We start from the raw sequence: 18,375 nt of genomic DNA on the forward strand, positions 1-18,375 counted from the left end.
TTTCCGTGACACGGTATTATTTTTTAGGGTTTTTATCTTTTTAGGGTTCCGTGTGTTCCCTCTGCTCAATTTCCCTATAAATAGGACCCCCCTTTCTGCAGTTTGGGGCACCAATAATTATTCTCTCTCACCTTACACCAAAAATCATTCTCTTCTCCCTCTTTAACCTAATTTCTAGCCTCCTTATTATTCCATAATAATTCACCTAAGCACTCCAATGAGTCTATACTTAACCCGAGGTTCCGTTTTTAAACCAAGGCGTAAAAGGGACAAATTACTGAGGGTTTGGACCAAATCAACTCTACTTTTATTTAATTTAATTTTCATTTGATTTATATTTTTATTGAAGTTACTAACAGTTTATTCACTATGTAGAAATTCAAGGAAACGCGAAAAGTGAGTAATTAATTCACTTAATTACTCTTATTATTTTATATTGCTAGTATCATAATTAGGTTAATTTATATTTGATTTGACTAACGTTATTATTTCTAAATTGCATCTAATATTAATGTTTATTCTATTATTATTTATATGATTATCATATTGCATGTTTAAAGAGAATATGTAATTGAAAATCACGCCTAATAAGATAATTTGGACAACCGGTTTAGGTTCCTTTTTAATCTTGTTGTTTAATCAAGTGATCACTAATATTTTAGAATTATATGTTGCATTAATATTTAACCAATTTAGCCTAATAATAGTTTGGAGCAAATTGAATCATTGTTTGCATTCCTTTGAGATCGCAGAGATGTTTTTCACCATAAGAATCGAGTAGAGGCCAATACGGGCGAATGTGACTCCATGACTTACTTCGTACCATCATCCCCGATCCTCCTTTTGTGGTTCCGAACCATATGGAGTTAGTAATATCATGGATTATGAATGGGGTGTAACCTTCACGGGTCAATCGGTGTTGCCTTCGTTATCCCTTTATTCATGGTTGCCTTTTATGATCCGTGAACGGTTTACAAGTTCCTTAAAAAACTTGTTGGCGGCTCCCTACTTTCCTTGTCCCTAATCATGTCCCTAATCGTAATGTCAATTCCCATTTTCTAAGAGTATCAAGCATATTCACAACATGCTTTAACGTAGTCGCACTTCGAACGACGCCTACAATAGGCGTTCTGGTTTTATGTAGCTATAGAGCGCCTTTCCTAAGATGACAACTCTCTTTTCTTTGTTGTTTATTCACTTTGTACCTTAAATATGAAGCGCCTATCTTAGATAGGCAATATGTATTGTGTTAGATATAGAACGCCCAAAGAGGCGTTCAGTAGGCTTTATAGGGCACCCCCTCACAAGAACGCCTCTGAGGCGTTCTATATTGCTTATTTTAGGTGTTTTATATTCATGTTTTTGTAGTAGTGTAGAGTCCTCAAAAGAGGAACACTCGTGATCACCATCTCCCTCAAACATCCAACTCCCAAGAGGAACCACATAATATCCTCCACTACCTTCATGAAAAACAACTCCCTCAACTTCCTTAAATCCTATAGTCTCAAAACCATGCATGAATGGATGCAAATATAACTCAAAATCATCTCTCTCCCATGAAGCATCCTCAATGAGCTTGCTTAAGAGGCTATGGCTATTCCTTATACACTCAATAAAAACATTAGACATAACCTCAAACGAGTTCAAATACTCATGGATAGAAGAGTCAAATTCATATACTTGAGACTCATCACAATCAACAAAGGAAGAGATGTCTAGACTTAAACTATCATCAAAATCATCATCACTCTCGACTCTCTTTCCTTCACTCCAATGTTCAACAATAGGACCCTCACACACTCTTGGTTACTCTAAATTATCATCATCACCCTTGACACACACATTGGATTTGAAACTTTCCTACACAAGCATCAAATATGACAATTGGCTTTCTAGCTCTTCATTTCTCTTTCTTCCCTCCTCAAGACGCTCCTCACTCTTTTTCATCACCTCCAATTGACTTTTCTTAGAATTAAGAATCGACTCCTTTTTAGGCCCAAGATCGTCACTCAGCTCAACATGCCTGATTTGAGTTTCCAAAGTAGCAATAAGACATTCAAAAGGTGTAGGAGATTGAGGCTCAACAAGAGAAGAAGAAGTACAACCATGATTGGATGAATTGACATTGAAATCATGATCATATACATCACAGGGGGGAGTGGGGGCACAATCAAACATATGAAATTTGTTAAAATGAGAATGCACTTCGTTATCATGAACAAAAGAGGAAATAGAATTGGAAGCATTTGTTCTAGGTTCAACTATGGGATCATGTGACAAATCATGGGAAATCATGCTAGCATTGGAAGAATTAACACATTGCACATCAAAAATAGAAACATGATTATCCCTATTATATTCACCCCTTGCAAACCAAACATAAAAATCCAAAGCGTCATCAATTGAAAATGCTCTAAATCTACCATTATGCATGCATTAAATTTTATTCCTAGTTTGCTCATTCAAACCTAAATAACAAATCTCACAAGCCTCCCAAAGACTACAACAATGATAGTCAAGAAATCCCTCAAGTCTATGGAAATATTCACAAAAAAGCTCATTATCATATTGAGGAAAAGATAGACATGCCATTTTTTTTCCATAGAACAAACAAAAATCAAATAAAAGAAAAGTATACACAAATACCTAGACTCAAGCAATAAAAAACACTCAAACATAGACACCGTTCCCCGGCAACGGCGCCATTTTTACAAGGGGTAAACTAGGTCGTTGGACTAATCCTCCCTAAGTCAAACAAAATTTATAAACACTTAACTAACATAAATACAGGTAAAGGGTCGAACCCAAAGGAACGGTAATGTCTAGTGCTTTCGATTTGGTTGCCTAAGCTAGGTCAAAGACGAAGGAAAGAAGGTGACACTGACAACTACTTAAACGAAGAAACCGAAGAAATCAAGTGCTAGGGATTAAGATTCACATATAATAACAATGAACATAGCAAATTGGGATAGGAAGTTGACTAAGTCAAGAGATGTGAGGGAAAACAATTCATGCAACCAAAAGAGCTTATCAAGCTATTTTCCTAGGGTCTAACTAGCGTCAACTACGATAAACTCTAGCTAGGAACGTCACAACACACCTCAATCGTTAAATGCAAGCCACAAATCAATGGTCCGTATCAATGTGAACCTACAATGCAATCTAGTGTGAATAACTAGGGTGATCAAGCCTAAGTCTAATATACACATGCACATAATCAATCAACAAATTTAATCACATCATCAACTCCATCAATTATCCCCCAATTTACAACAATCCATCACATCGTATAAGCTTCACCGTCACCCTAGCAAGCAAACTACTCTAGCAACATCATCAAATCAACAAACAACTATAGAAAACAAGAATCAACAATCAAAGAAGAACAATTACTCTAATCAAAGATCAAAGATCAAAATCCAATCAAAACAAATCAAACAAAAATGAATATTAAACAAAACAATAAATGAGATAGAGTTTAGAAATTCTCATTAATAATAAAGAAGATCTCCAATACAATTGTCACCATTGAATCTTCAATCTCTCAATCACTTTTGAAATTCCTCACTTTATCTCTCTAAAATCTACTACTAAAACTTTCCCTAAAACTAGAGAGAGAAGCTCTCAACTAAGCTAAGAATATGATCAAAATCTAATATGAAAAACTTGCTCCAAAAATCGGGTTTACAAAGATATTTATAGAGGTGCGAAATCACCAAAAACCAAGCAACAAATACCCAGGGAGGCGCGCCCACGCATCAGGGGAGGCGCGCCCGCATCGTGGGGAGGTGCGCCCGCGCCACCCAGTGGTACGCCTGTGCCAGGGGGTGGTGCGCCCGCACCCGAGCTTTGCACGCCCACGCTTCATTGGGTTTCTTCAAAATTCTCGCGGCTTCGTGCGTTTGCTAAGGTTGCGCGACTATGATGATGATGAACACTAGGAGTGGAAGTAGCTAAAGCTCTAGATTAGTGGGTACACCACTTCTTAATTATAGCACGGCATGAGAGCGTAAGAGCCAAGACTTGGAATTTCCACTTCCTTGCATCTTAATCTTTCCAAATGTTGTGAGCTTGCTCCAAAGGCTTTCTCCACCTTAGTAGATCACCAATATCAAGATCTGAACCTCGTACAATACTACAACAACGAAAATAGTGCAAATAAAGGAGAAAAGGCTAGAAAACCAACGAAATGCACAAAAGCTATAAAATAAGAGTGGAAAGGTAAAACTAAGCAACAAAGCATAAAACTAAGCATTTATTAAGCAAGAAAGCTATGAAAAGAGGATGAAAACAACCTAAATACTCATCATATGTATGCCATTTATGACACCCATCAATAATCAAGAAGTCACCGAACAAAAACAAACTAACACCCCCAAGCTTGTTCAAAGCTATAACCACAATCATATATAGAAAAAGCGTAAACGCTTCTCCCCCAAGCTTAAAGGAAGCATTATCCTCAATGCTTGAAAAGGGGAAAAGAATCACATTAAAATGTTGGAATTCGAAGGACTCCATTCAAGACATAGTAGATGCCAAAAAAATTCTCGTCCCCACAGGTGGTAAGAAGTGACAAGCAGTAATGAAGACAAGGCGCACGGCGAGCCATTCGCACAAGATTTCATTAATTTTTTTTTCAGTTTCCCATTCCCCAATTCAAGTCCAGCATAGATTTCCCTTTCTATAATTTGATAATTTTGTTATCTTATTCACCATTTTCATTAATAAATTGAGTGTTCTTTAATTTACTTCTTAAACATAGCATTTTTCATTCACTCATTAAAAAAAATCAATTACCAAACTAAACACAAGGTACAAACCAATGACTTGAGGCACCTTTGCAACCATATCATTCCATAATAACCATTCAATCACATATCCATTTCATCGTCAACCACTTTGAGCCTTCTCTACCGATTGACGTTATTTATTCAACCCATATTCACTAAACCCTAGGATGGGGAGGTGTGCAATTTGTGTGATAGTAAGAAATAAAGTTCAAATAAAAAAAAAACAAAAGAAAAAGAAAAAGTAAATAAACAAACACAAAAAAAATAATAAGTAAATAAAATAAAAAAACAATGTCGAAAGGTAAGTAGTCCATTGTCTTCGATATGAACGCATCTCAAATTGCGTCTCTCATCGAGTGCTTGGTAACGTGCTTGAGAAACATGATGGCTAAGTGAGTGATGGGCCGCATGATCCAAGATTGTCCTACATTGATTCAAAGAATGAAAAACAAAAAAAACAAAAAAAAGAAATTCATAACTAAAAAAAAATATGAAAAATAAAACTTACAAAGTCCAATAGACAATTGCATATCTTAGGGGCATCTCTCGGGTCCTAAGCCTTTTACCTCTTTCTTCCTTAAACCATCAGCTTAACCACATTACAACCCTTGAAAGTCCTATATGAGGTGTACATACACTTATGCAAAGTTCGATTACAGCTACGTTCGGCCTGATTCCCAACGGATACTTAGGCAACCTCACATTGAGGTGCGGCCACATTCATATGCATGATCGTGTCAAAGAATATCCAATGCTTATCCCTACGATCCTATCCATCCAGAGCTAGACTTGGGGGCTTGAAACCACATCATTTAGCCTACCTAGCCTAAAGGGTCACCATAGCCTTTGCAGCCTCACCTTAGTATCACTTTCACACACTTCTTTCACACATACATAGCCGTATCATATTTCCCCTAGGAACCCTTTATCATGAAATCTTGTTTCCCTACCTCACATGCTTCATCATATTATACGACAACATTTAGTAAAATAAACATTGTATACTTGCTTAGCTTCCTGACCTGAGCACTTTTCATTATTTCACGCATCGCATAATGTGCTGAGAAACATTTATATATCATTCATTTGTAATCATACATATATCGTGCTTAGATCCTTGACCTAAGCAACTTTCATTATGCGATAATCACTTCATCTATATACGTGCTTAGATTATAGACCAAAGTGACATTCAAGATCGCTTTTTTAGACCATATATGATGCTTATCTTCATGACCTAAGTTCATTCATCTATCGTGTCATCACATGATGTAGTTGTCCTTAGCCTCCTGGCCTAAGAACATGCATCATGCATACATTATTTTAAAGACAAGCAGTTCAATCCATGCAATTCATTTCGTCTTGCTCAACGAGGAAGTTAAAAACTTCTTTCCTTCATATCTTTTCTCTGGTGTAAGTTCAAAAACTTTTTCAAAATTTCTCATCGAGGGAAGTTCGAAAATAAAAGTTCAGTTTTCACGTCTTTCTTTTTCGGGAGAAAGTTAGTACCCACCACTCGTCTCATGACAAAAATGACGAAAATTTTTGCTTTTACATTTTTGGTTGCTTGTGTCTGCACACACACACTATATACACACACAACACACAAGTTATACACATGTCATGTCAATTCAAGCTTGGTCCATTCAGTTGGTCAAGTCAATCGTATACGAGTCCCTTGGCAAATTTTATTTTGCAGGTCTCAATTACAGCCTACGTGCCCTGACAAGCGAATAACCTACATCCCACATTCGAGGACAAGCGAACAACCTACAACCCATGTAGGCGTTGTTTGAATTTTGCCTATGTTAAGCATGTGTGGATATGCTTGGCACTCATAAAAAGTGGGAATTGACATAAAATGATTAGGGACAAGGAAAGTAGGGAGCTGCCAATAAGTTTTTAAGGAACTTGTAAACCGTTCATGGATCACAAAGGCAACAACGATTAAGGGAAAACAAAAGGCAAGAAAAATTAACCCGTGAGGGTTAAACCCCATTCATAATCCATGAGATTACTAACACCATATGTTTCGGAACCACGAATGGAGGATCGAGGATGATGGTCGGAAGTGAGTCATGGAGTCACATTCGCCCATATTGGCCTCTACTCGATTCTTATTGTGAAAAAGGATTCATGTGTTCTCAAAGGCATGCTGACCAAATATTCAATTTGCTCCAACTATTATTATGCTTTATTTGGTTAAATATTAATGCAACACATAATTTTAAAATTCATGATCATTTGATTTAATAACAAGATTAAAAAGGAACCTAAGTCGGTTGTCCAAATTATCTTATTAGGCGTGATTTTTTTTTATTACATATTCCCTTTAAACATGCAATATGGAAATAAAAAAAATATAATAGAATCAACATTAATATTGGAAGTAATTCAACAATATAAAATCGTTAGAAAAATAATAGAAATAAAAGGAACATGATTCCGTATTTTGATTTTGCATGCTAGCAACTACAAAAAAATAAATGAGTTAGTAACTTCAAGGAAATAAGTAAAACAATAATTAAAATTAAAGTAAATAGAGTTGATTTAGGGCCAAACTGTAGGCGTCGTTTAAAGTGCGCCTACGTTAAAAGCATGTTGTGAGTATGCTTGGAACTCATAGGAAGTGGTAATTGACAAAACAAGATTAGGGATAAGGAAAGTAGGGTGCATCCAACAAGATTTGTAAGGAACTTGTAAACCGGCCACGGATCATAAAAGGCAACCACGAATAAAGGAACAACGATAGGCAACAACGATTGACCCATGAAGGTTACACCCCATTCATTATCCATGAGATTACTAACTCCATATGGTTCGGAACCACAAAAGGAGGATCGGCGATGATGGTACGAAGTGAGTCATGGAGTCACATTCGCCCGTATTGGCCTCTACTCGATTCTTATAGTGAAAAGTAACTCCTACGATCTCAAAGGCATACAAACAAAATATTCAATTTGCTCCAATATATTATTAGGATAAATTAGTTGAGTATTAATGCAACACATTATTCTAAAATATTTGTGATCACTTCAATTAATCAACAAGATTAAAAAGGAACCTAAACTGGTTGTCCAAATTATCTTATTGGGCGTGATTTTCAATTACATATTCCCTTTAACATGCAATGTAGTGATCATAATAACAATAGAATAAACATTAATATTGGAAGCAATTTAAAAATAATATCATTAGTCAAATCAAATATAAAATAACCCACTCATCATATTAGCAATATTAAAATAAAATAAGAGTAATTAAATTAATTAATTACTCACATTCTGTACGTTCCTTTAAATTGCTACATCATGAATAAACTGTTAGTAACTTTAATAAAAATATAAATCAAATTGAAACAATTAAATTAAATAAAAAGTAGAGTTGATTTATTCCAAATCCTCGGTCAATTATACCTTTCACTCCTTGGTTTAAGTATATAACTTTGGGTATTTATGGACTCCTTGGAGTGCTTAAATGAAGGAATAGTGAATGAATGAGGAGGCAAGTGTTTAGGCTAAAGAGGGAGAAGAGAATTATTTTATGATCAAGATTGTTGATGATTGAAAAAAAGGGAGATATGACCTCTATTTATAGAAATAAAAGAAGGGTCGAAAAAATAAGATAAGATCCGAATTAAATCTCAATAAAACTCGATAGACTGCAATTTTTGTGGTTTTTTTTTATCATATCTTTTGATCCAAAAAATCAAAATAAGATGAATAAGATATCGTTGGAAAGCTCTTGAAGTCTAATTTCTAACAAAATTAGAATCAGATTAAGATATTTTATAGAATAAAAGATATGGATGAAATAGTGAGACGGTGTCAGTTTTGGATAGAGTTTGATATTTTTTTCATTTTCCGTTATAGCTTGGAATTGATATTATAATATATCATTGGAAAGATAATTTCAAGGGATATCAAAAAATATAAAATTTGGATAAAAAAAATGAGGCACGAAAATCATATCTGACTTTCTTTGAACGTCTTTCAATTCGGATTGAAATAGGATTTTCAAAAAGAAAAGTTTTATTCACTTTCAAACTCTTTAATCTTATCTTTTCAAAAAGGATAGTTAAGATCTTTTAGAAACTTATAGAAGCTTCTAATTAATCCTAATTTTTTAAGGAATAGGATTAAATAATTTGGGCCCTCCACATGATCATTAGGTCGTAGGTAAGGTGTGCTTAGGTTCGGTTTGGGCTTAGTTTAATATTTTGGTCATAACTTATTCGTTATAACTCGGATTTTGGCTTATAAAATATCGTTGGAAAGATCTTTTAAAGATCCATCCAACTATTCAATCATTGGACCCAGATTTTGGACCAAAATAAACTGGAATAAATGTTTTTATCAAAAGGGCACGAAATGAATTATTTTTGGTTTAAAGGCACGAAAAGAGGAAAATAAGTTATGGTTTGGAGAAATGGGCTAGAAGTTGGGTTGGTTTATGAAATGGAAATATGGATTTAAGCACTCCAAGATTAAATACTCAACCCGTCCAATAATGGCGGTGATAGGTTGTTCATCATCAAGTTTGGTTTTGGGGAGACATTTTTAGGTGTCTACACAAACCCTCAAACATTTCTTTCTTTCACTTCTTTGTTTAAGGACAGAAACTCGAGTAAAGTATGAAGTTGTAAGAGTGCTTAAGAAAGGTTTTTTGAGAGAATAAGGTAGGCTAGTGTTTAGGCTAGAGCATAAAAGAGAGAAGATAATGTTAATTGATGCCCTGAACAACATAAATGAGGGGGTATTTATAGGGAAAACGAGCAGAATGAACACACGGAACCCTATAAAATAATGCCGTGACACGTCAGCAGCATGCCGCGACAAGGAAAAATACGTCGTCACATGGTACACTTTAGTTAGACCCGGGGTACTATGATGTGATGCGGGAGAGATTTGACTTATAGAGGATAAAGCGCGTAAAGTCTGACACACGAGGAAAAGATGGGAATTTCCCGTGTAACGACATGAGCACCGTGACATGGTATATACATTATGCCGTGACACGACAAGATTTCCCGTGGCGTAGCTTCTGCTTCTATGACACGTTGGAATTTATTCCCATTTTTTCATCAAGAGTCACTTTAACCCTAAATATGTTCATCATTATTAATTTTCTTTTAATAATTTGGGCTATTCTATTAATCGGGATAAAATTATAAATAATATGAAATGAATAAAAAAAGGTTTGGGCTAAAATATAAATTAAACTATGCTTTGACTATACATTAGGACTGATTTTATTAACTGAATTTGATTGAATAAGAATTTTAAGCACTCCCGGAATTAAATGCTCAACATAACCAATAATGTCGGTGAAAAGTTGTTCATTATCGAGTTTCGTTTTGGGGAGACATTTTTAGGTGTCTACAGAAGCCCCCACTTTGACTGAATTTGTAGAAACATCAGTTTCGAAAATGATAGTCAATGTAGTCGATTGGGACGGAGAATGATTCAAGTTGTTCTGCGATCCTAAATCACTCTGTATACGCCGATACTTGCAGGAAAAATATTAGTTCTACAGATAAAATATTAAAGGGATAGAATACGTATCTGACATCATTGCATCGGTGACATATGAGTTTGGTAGCTTCCTATGCTTGATGGAATCCACCGGATGATGTTTTGTTGAAATACTTTCTAAGCCTGAGGAAAGTCAACCGATGAGTTTGGTAGCTTTCTATGCTTGAAGAAAATCTAACGGATGATACTTTCTAAGCTTAAGGAAAGTTGACATATGAATTAAACGGTTTTCCATGCTTGAAGAAATCTACTGGTTGATACTTTCCATGCTTGAGTATAGTCGACAGACGATTTTAGCGGTTTTTTATGCTTGAAGAAACCCACCAGTTGAGATACATTCCATGATTGAGGAAAGTCAATAGATGATATAATCATTGTTTTATCCGCCTTGAGAGGTGGCAACAACCAACAATTTTCCATGCTTGAGGAAAAAATTGCTAATGAGAGATTGCAAGTCTCTTTGTACCGAGAACCTTGTGATGTGAAATGATGGTGGTTTGATTGTCCCCGAACGTGGGCCGTAGATGATTTACACCTTCAAGTAGACTATCCGACCATATTGGGTGCTTTAATTATCGAAACATTGATTTTGATGCTTGCTAGGGGCAAAATGGTAATTTAAGTACCACTTAAATATAAGTTAAAATTTTTCGCATATTTTCGGTCAGAAAATAACTGTCCAAAAGCTGTGGAAAATCATTCAAACTTGGTACAAGATGCTTGGCATATTGCAGGAATAAACGTAGGAAAAAAGGAGGTCACGTTGCAGCTTGAAGTTGTTTTTTTTTTAAATTCGTGCAGCTGAATTGGTCAAAACCGCTGATGACAGATTGCAGGGGGTGTAGGTCACGCGTATTTACCGTTTCATGTGGCCGAAGTCCGTGACACGGCAGAATTCTCCGTCACGTGGCATAGTTTTGCGTGGCACGATATACCTTTTCTACTTAAATGGTCAGCGTGCTCGAATATTGCGCTCGTCGACTTGCTACATTACCGCGTCACGTGGAGACCGCACTGTGACACTACATCACGACGTGTTGCTTTCCCCTTTAAATTAGAAATTTCGCATCATTTTCAGAATTTTTATTTCATTTTGCTGTTGTTCGAGCTCGAGATCACCATTTTCGCTATTCTTGAAGCTTATCTCTCTTGTTTTTTTTTTCTATTTTTGCTTAAACTGCTGCGTTGCGGCTGCTTACACCGTGACACGACGAGTGTTACCGGGTCGCGGCGTCAAGAAACAGTGTCACGGTGTGTTTGAGAAGCTTTTAAGTTTGAAATTTTTGGCTTCTTTTTTTTCATTTCATTTCATTGTTGTTGTTCGTGTTCTCCGCCCCTGCTGCTGCAATTTTCAGGCTCGTTCTCACTTAGTTCTCCATCAAATTCACTTAAATCTCTTGCTAGCTTCCTTATTTTTGAAAATCTAAAAGAATCTATGTAAGTTTCTTTGTTTTTTGTCTCAAATTTTGCTATAAATAAGCCATTTTTTCTTGAAACCCTTAAAAAATAAAATTGAGGGTTTTTGATTTTGAGCTTCTATGTCAAAATTCTTGCCATGAATTAGCTTGTATATGAATGTATGTTGGTTTCTGAAAAATTTGAGACCAAGTTTGCATGATTTTGTGAAGAAATGAGCAAATAACAATTTATGGTACTACTTTGTGCGTGAATGGTGTTCTTGTTGGTTTTTTGGACTTGAATTAATTATATAATAATTATAGATCTTGTAAAATATGCTATGATGTGTCGATCTATTGTTTTTGTGCAATCTCGAAACATGCTCTGTTTTTTGTGTATGTACTATATTGTCACGAAGAGCATAATATAATGCAATCAGGAGAATCGTAGTATTAGTTTGTCATGGAGAAACTAAAGTACTAGAAATAATTCTATTATTTTGCTAATTTCTAGCCTTGGGGTAAAAATTTAGCGTATAACAGAAAACGCAACATGAGGTAGCTATTAAGCTGTTTTTGAATAAATAACTAAATAACTTAGGAAATGATGCAAAGTATTTAGATTTGTTTTGTTTAAACATAATAGCATGCCTAGAAAACGAGATCAAGATATTTCTACTCGTGGTCGGTGGATATAGACGATGCCTTGGAGACCGAGCCTCGCCCCTCTAAGAGTAGGGGTAGGTGGACTTCACTCCCATAGACACCAGAAGAGTTGGTTTTCTATCGTGAGAACCATATTTTTCATCGTCCACTTACCGGAGTAGAGTATCACTAAACTACCCCTGTCGGGAGAAAAGGTCCCTTACAACAGGATGAGGGCGAAAATGCGCACCCGCTGCTCTAGGGTGGTCGCATTGTCTTGGAAAGCCGCCGTGAGCGTAGTCCGGCGAATGCATATATAGCTAAGCTGTGTTGGATCGTCCTCACCACGAGCTCAAGTGGTTATAGGGCCTAACAGCTCCAATACCTCTAGAGAAAAGACAGTGATCTCGCTATCGAGAGGAAGCGAGATCGAAGTGAACTCCAATCCCGTGATGAGACTGAAGTCAGCAGGGTTAACAATCATCTCAATCTAAGGAAAACGGAAGGTGTTAGTGGTGTCCCAAAAGAACTCCACCAACGCTCTGACTACATAGTGGCTCTGTCCGAAAAAGTACATAGCCTGAGTGGCTCGCAGCAAAGAAGTTAAGCTACATGACTCCTACAGAAGGCGCAGACCGTGATGGTAGCGGAAGTATATATCGTACAAAGAGCCGATGGTTGTGTTGTCAGAACCATTGCTACAGACCCTCTCACTATGAATCCTTCTTCGGACGCGCTCTGAAATGTGGAACTCATGCGCAAAATACAGAGTGCGCTCGTCCCACTCTAGAAACCTCCCTAGGGAAGAAGAGGTCCCTACACCGACTTCAATGGGATCGTCCTCCCGATGAGCCTCCCTAGAACAAGAACCAGAACCCGAACCTCGTCATCTAGCCATGCTATATTATGCAAAATAATATAAAATTAAGATTCTATAGTATCTAAGGTTCGCCTATCCAAATGATACTATGTTTGCAAATAATAAAGTACGTAGTACTAAAACAGAGCATTATTTCAATTCAAGCATCAATAGCAAATTTCAAAAATCAAACAATTTCTTACTATACTATCACAAATATTGTGACAAATTTGACAAGAATGTCTTACTATACTATGACAAAAATAGAAATCCTTCCCTAGTGGAGTCACCAAAAAACTTTAGGGAATAAATTTCAAGCGTTAAACCCCTAGCTTGAACCCCACTGTGATCATACACTAAAGTGCGGTGGCGTCCAAAAGGGAAGAAGATAGAGTAAAAGAGTCGCCAACAAGTTTTAGGAACTTGTAAACCGTTCACGAGGTGAAGGTTACACCCCTTAACGATCCAAGAGATCGTCAACTCCATAAGGTCTTGAACCAAATAAGGGTTCGGGGATGATGGTACAAATTCAACCTAAAAGAGATTGAACCTGCCCTAATAATAGGCCTCTACTTTATTCTGATCGTATTCATGTGCGCTTTTTGACTAACATGCAATCAATAAGATTAACCCTAAACCTGTTTATCTATGTTGGTTGAATATAAATGCACAAATAAACTATTATTGGCGATCACTTGAATTATAATCATATTAATCCTAAACAAGATTATTAGTTATATTATTAAGCGTGATTACAAGTACCAATTCCCTTTAAACATGCATAAAAGGTGTGATCAAGCAATAAATAAATAATATATCAAGCAACATAATAATAATCAATATCATGAATGGGAGGGCAGGGTTTTTGGTTTTTTCATGTTGTCAAAGAGTTGACCAATGGTTTTTTCGTGTTGTCAAAGAATTGAACAATGAAAATGGATTGGATGGCGAGTGCCTGATCGAATTGATCGGCTCTTGGAATCACATCCAGCAGTGGTTGGAACAGCTCGCAAAATTTAACCACTTCACCTACTTCATTGCCCTCAACCGTTTCTCGTACCTCTATTGAAACAGAATGGTTTCATGTTCTTTCATCGATTGGTTATTTTTCTTCGTTCGTATCTCTTTTTCCAATTTCGGTCTCGATTAGTTCACAAGATTGAATGGCCAATTCTCCTCCGGACCCTCGATTCGATTGTTTTCCAAGAATGTTGGTTGAGCCGAGTATGTAAGCCATGTATCTGGAAAGAACTAATAATTATAATAATCATAATAATAATAATAATAATCATCATAAATAAAATAATCATCATCAAAATAATAATAATAATAATAATATTCATAATCATCATAAATCATAACAATTATAATCATAATCATATTCGTGTTAATATTAAAGCATAATAATAGCAAGATCCTAGGCATGATACTAACAACATTAATAACAAACCCTAGCATGTCACTAAGCAATAAAAATCAAATCTTTAACCCTAACACGATACTAACAAGAATATTAGGAAAGACAATAAAAGGCATCATAATAAACATATTTGATATTATAACCTTTTCCCTAAACATGATACTAGGAATATCATAATAACAATATAAACATGATTTCTACATCATAATATTAATTAAAACCATTAAAGCACTTACTTTGATGCCTCGTACCTCTTTTTAATAACAAAATACACACGTTAGTAACTTCAAGGAAAATAATAAACAAACAATTAAATTAAATAATTGAAATAGAGATTTGGGACCAAACCCTCAGAAATTAAACCTTTCACATCCAGGGCGAAGGCAACTTCGAATATGGCTGGGTGTTTCTAGATCTAATGAATGCGGAATTTTGTATGCAAAAGATTAGAAAAGAGAAAGAAGGAGAATTGATGGTGAATGAGAAGAGAATGAGAGAATTAATGAATGATTTGCGAATGAAAACTGATTGTAGGTGAATATTAATTAAAACTGATTGTTGATGAGAATTAGTCCCTGAAAATGGTGTTTTTACGACGTTATTTATAGAGAAAATCAGCCAAAAAGATAAAATAAATAAAACAGAGTCTGACGCCAACCTTGGTTAGCTTACGCCAGGCACCAGCACTAGCGCCAGGCGCCAAGCCAGGCTCCAAGCGCCAATGCTTGGAGTCAGGCGCCTGGCCTTTTTTTAACGCGTTTTTGAAAATCAGATAAGTTTGTCGTACAGGAGGATAAAATCGTATATTTTCCTCGAAAATGCTATTTGATTTTAATTTAAACTTTGAAAAGTCAACAAAAGTCAATTTATCAATGCTAATTGAATTAGGAGTGAAAATAACCTTCTAGAAGAATCTAGAAGACTAAAACCATTCCTAATTGCATTAGTAATGATAAATCATTTTAGGCCCTCCCCTAGATCATTGGGCCGTATATAGAGCTCAAACCGGGCCCAGTTTAGTAAATTAGCCATAATATCATTGATATTCATCGGAATTGGGCTTATAATATATCGTTGGAAAGCTCTTGTCAATCCCCATCCAACTACACTACTATTAGACACATATCATGGACCAAACAAACTGGATTGGCTGTTTTCTTTAAAATAAGGTTTCAAAAACAAAGAGAAGAGAAAAGTAATTAAAACTATCCACAACACTAGACTTTCCACACTTTCACTTCATTCCATTATGATTCAACGTGAAAGGTACTCATCACCGGGTTTGGTTTTGGGAAGACACAAATGGGTGTCTACATGTATGTTGTAGTAAATGAACATGCACCAATAATGGGGGAAATCTCCCTATTTATAGGGCCCTATAATTGTGTGTCTTTGTCCAAGGTTTTAATGAACTAGAAATGTGGGCTGCGCCGTTTTGCGGCTACATCGGGAATTGGGCCTTAAAGGCCGCCATTTCCCATATGGGGTATCCTCGTGCCACGTGTTGTACCCTAGTTGGTCGTGACCTTCAAAGAATGACACATGTCACACTTTGAGTGGTCCACGTGGTAGGTAAAAAAATACCCAAACATTTCCCCTCACAAGGGTGACATGGCATGCCACATAGCACCTGTGACAAGTGTTACAGATGTATTGGTGTAATTTTTCAACTTTTATTTGGAGTAAAATTTAGGGTTTTTACACAAGAATTTCAACACTCTATAAATAGACTTTGACCTTACGAAAAGTCCTTAGAGATAATCTTTGACTTGAGAGAATTTGGCATTTTCTAAGAAGTTATTATACCACGTGCATCTTGTCCGCCTACATGTAGAGACGAACGAATTTTACAAGCATCCTCTACACATCCGATTGTAAGGTAACCACCTACTTTCATCTGTCCTTGTCTTTTTTTCTTTTCTTTCAAAAATTGTTTCCCAAATGCGAACGACACAACCAAGATTAGCGTTCATCAGGTCACCTAGGAAGGCAGAATCTAGAACAAGGAGTGCTGAATTCTCCTTCTTGGATTCCCCTTTGAAAACTTCTCCGAATCCAACCGTCTCTTTATGTGTGCTGGATGCTATGTCCAAAACTTAGCAAACATCCAAAAGGCAGAATCAATCAACTCCATTAGGGTGCTTCTCAGCGATATATCTGGCTATCTGCCTGGCACTCCTAACACCCCTAGTGATTCAATTCTATAGGAATCACAAAAGGAGTTAAGAGATGATGCTTCTAGCCCCGTTGATCAGCCTTTGAAAAGGGAATTGAGAGAGAATGCCTCTAGCTCTACTTATTAGGCCCTTATTTATAAGTATAGTTTGACAGTTCTAATGGCGATTCTAAGACATCTACTTCCAGTAGAGCCTCCATGGACTGTTAAGAGGCATGCTCCTGGCTGAAGAGAACAAGAGAGTCTCTACCTGTTGATAAGGGCGAGGGTTGGGCAGAGCCCTCGGCCACATGCTGAAAAGAATATGCCACCTACTATCAGCACATTATTGCAGGAAGCTTGAAGACCATGGTTGGGAAAATAGGGGAAATTAGGGCTAAACATGTCATGGGCCATGGCATCATTCTTAGCGTCCCGGATCCTGAGGATATTGTAGTGTTCCAGAAGAGTCCAGCTACATGCACGAATGCTTTGGCTGCTATGATTGAATCAATATCTTCGGGTATGTTACTGCCTGTGGAATTCTTGAGGTAGAGACGAGGTTTGAGACCTTTGCCTAAATGCACTACCTCAGCCGAACCCACAAGCAAGTGGGACCATATGGTTTACACTTACAAGGCACAAGGGTTACAAGATGGATGTTAGGACAGAGTCCAAATGGAAGGACTGGAGAAAATTTTTTTACATCATCACATCCTCTGACCAGATAAGAAACAAAACGTATCAGCGGTGTAGCCGGAACCCTCCTTTGCTTTTTGGAGGTACAATGCTGCCGCTTGTCCCAAGGAGGGCCCAAGAGTAGATTATTAAATAAGGATCTCTTTAGATTGACCGTTCGGTCAAATAAAAAGAATAGGGAAAAAGAAGTTGTCTCCTAAAGTTACATTTCCCGCCACGAATGGCTTGTAGACAGGAATTACATGCCCACTCGCGGCCTTAGTAGTGAGTGGCTTAGAGGTAGCAAAACAGATATTTTTCAATCAATTTCCAAGACAGTGTTTATTTGTTCATTTCTAACCATTTTTCTTTTTATGCAGACAAAGCAATGGAAAAGCTTTCAGTCTCCAAGAAACCGGTTGATGGGGTTCGGTAAGTCCTACTTATCGCGGAAACAACCCTGCCCAAAGAACCACTCGCAATTAATAAAACCATAAAGCATAAATAAATTAATCACAAGATTAAAACAAGATAATTACCTTTGGAGCGTGCTTCACCCAAATGGAACGGGCTCTTACTTCAAAAGCAAGCCTCGAAAATACAACGGCCTCCTACGATAGTCTACCCACAACCCGACCACCGAAAATGGTTCAATGCCTTGGAGTTAGCAAGGCCCGACCAAAAAACCCGAATGATTAATGAGTTCAAAAGTTTTCACAATGGTGATGCCATTTTCAACCCTCACTCAAGTGATTTTCCCAATACCCCAACTTGGGTATTTATAGGGAAAATAAGAGAGTGAAAAGCTCTCCCATCAATGTGGGAGAATTTAATTTTTTCATTTTATTTTAAAGCTAAAATAAAATTAATAATCAAACTAGTAATAAATCAACAAGT

Source organism: Chenopodium quinoa, unplaced genomic scaffold (genome assembly GCF_001683475.1).
Source record: "Chenopodium quinoa cultivar QQ74 unplaced genomic scaffold, ASM168347v1, whole genome shotgun sequence".
In the NCBI taxonomy this organism is placed as follows: Eukaryota; Viridiplantae; Streptophyta; class Magnoliopsida; order Caryophyllales; family Amaranthaceae; genus Chenopodium; species Chenopodium quinoa.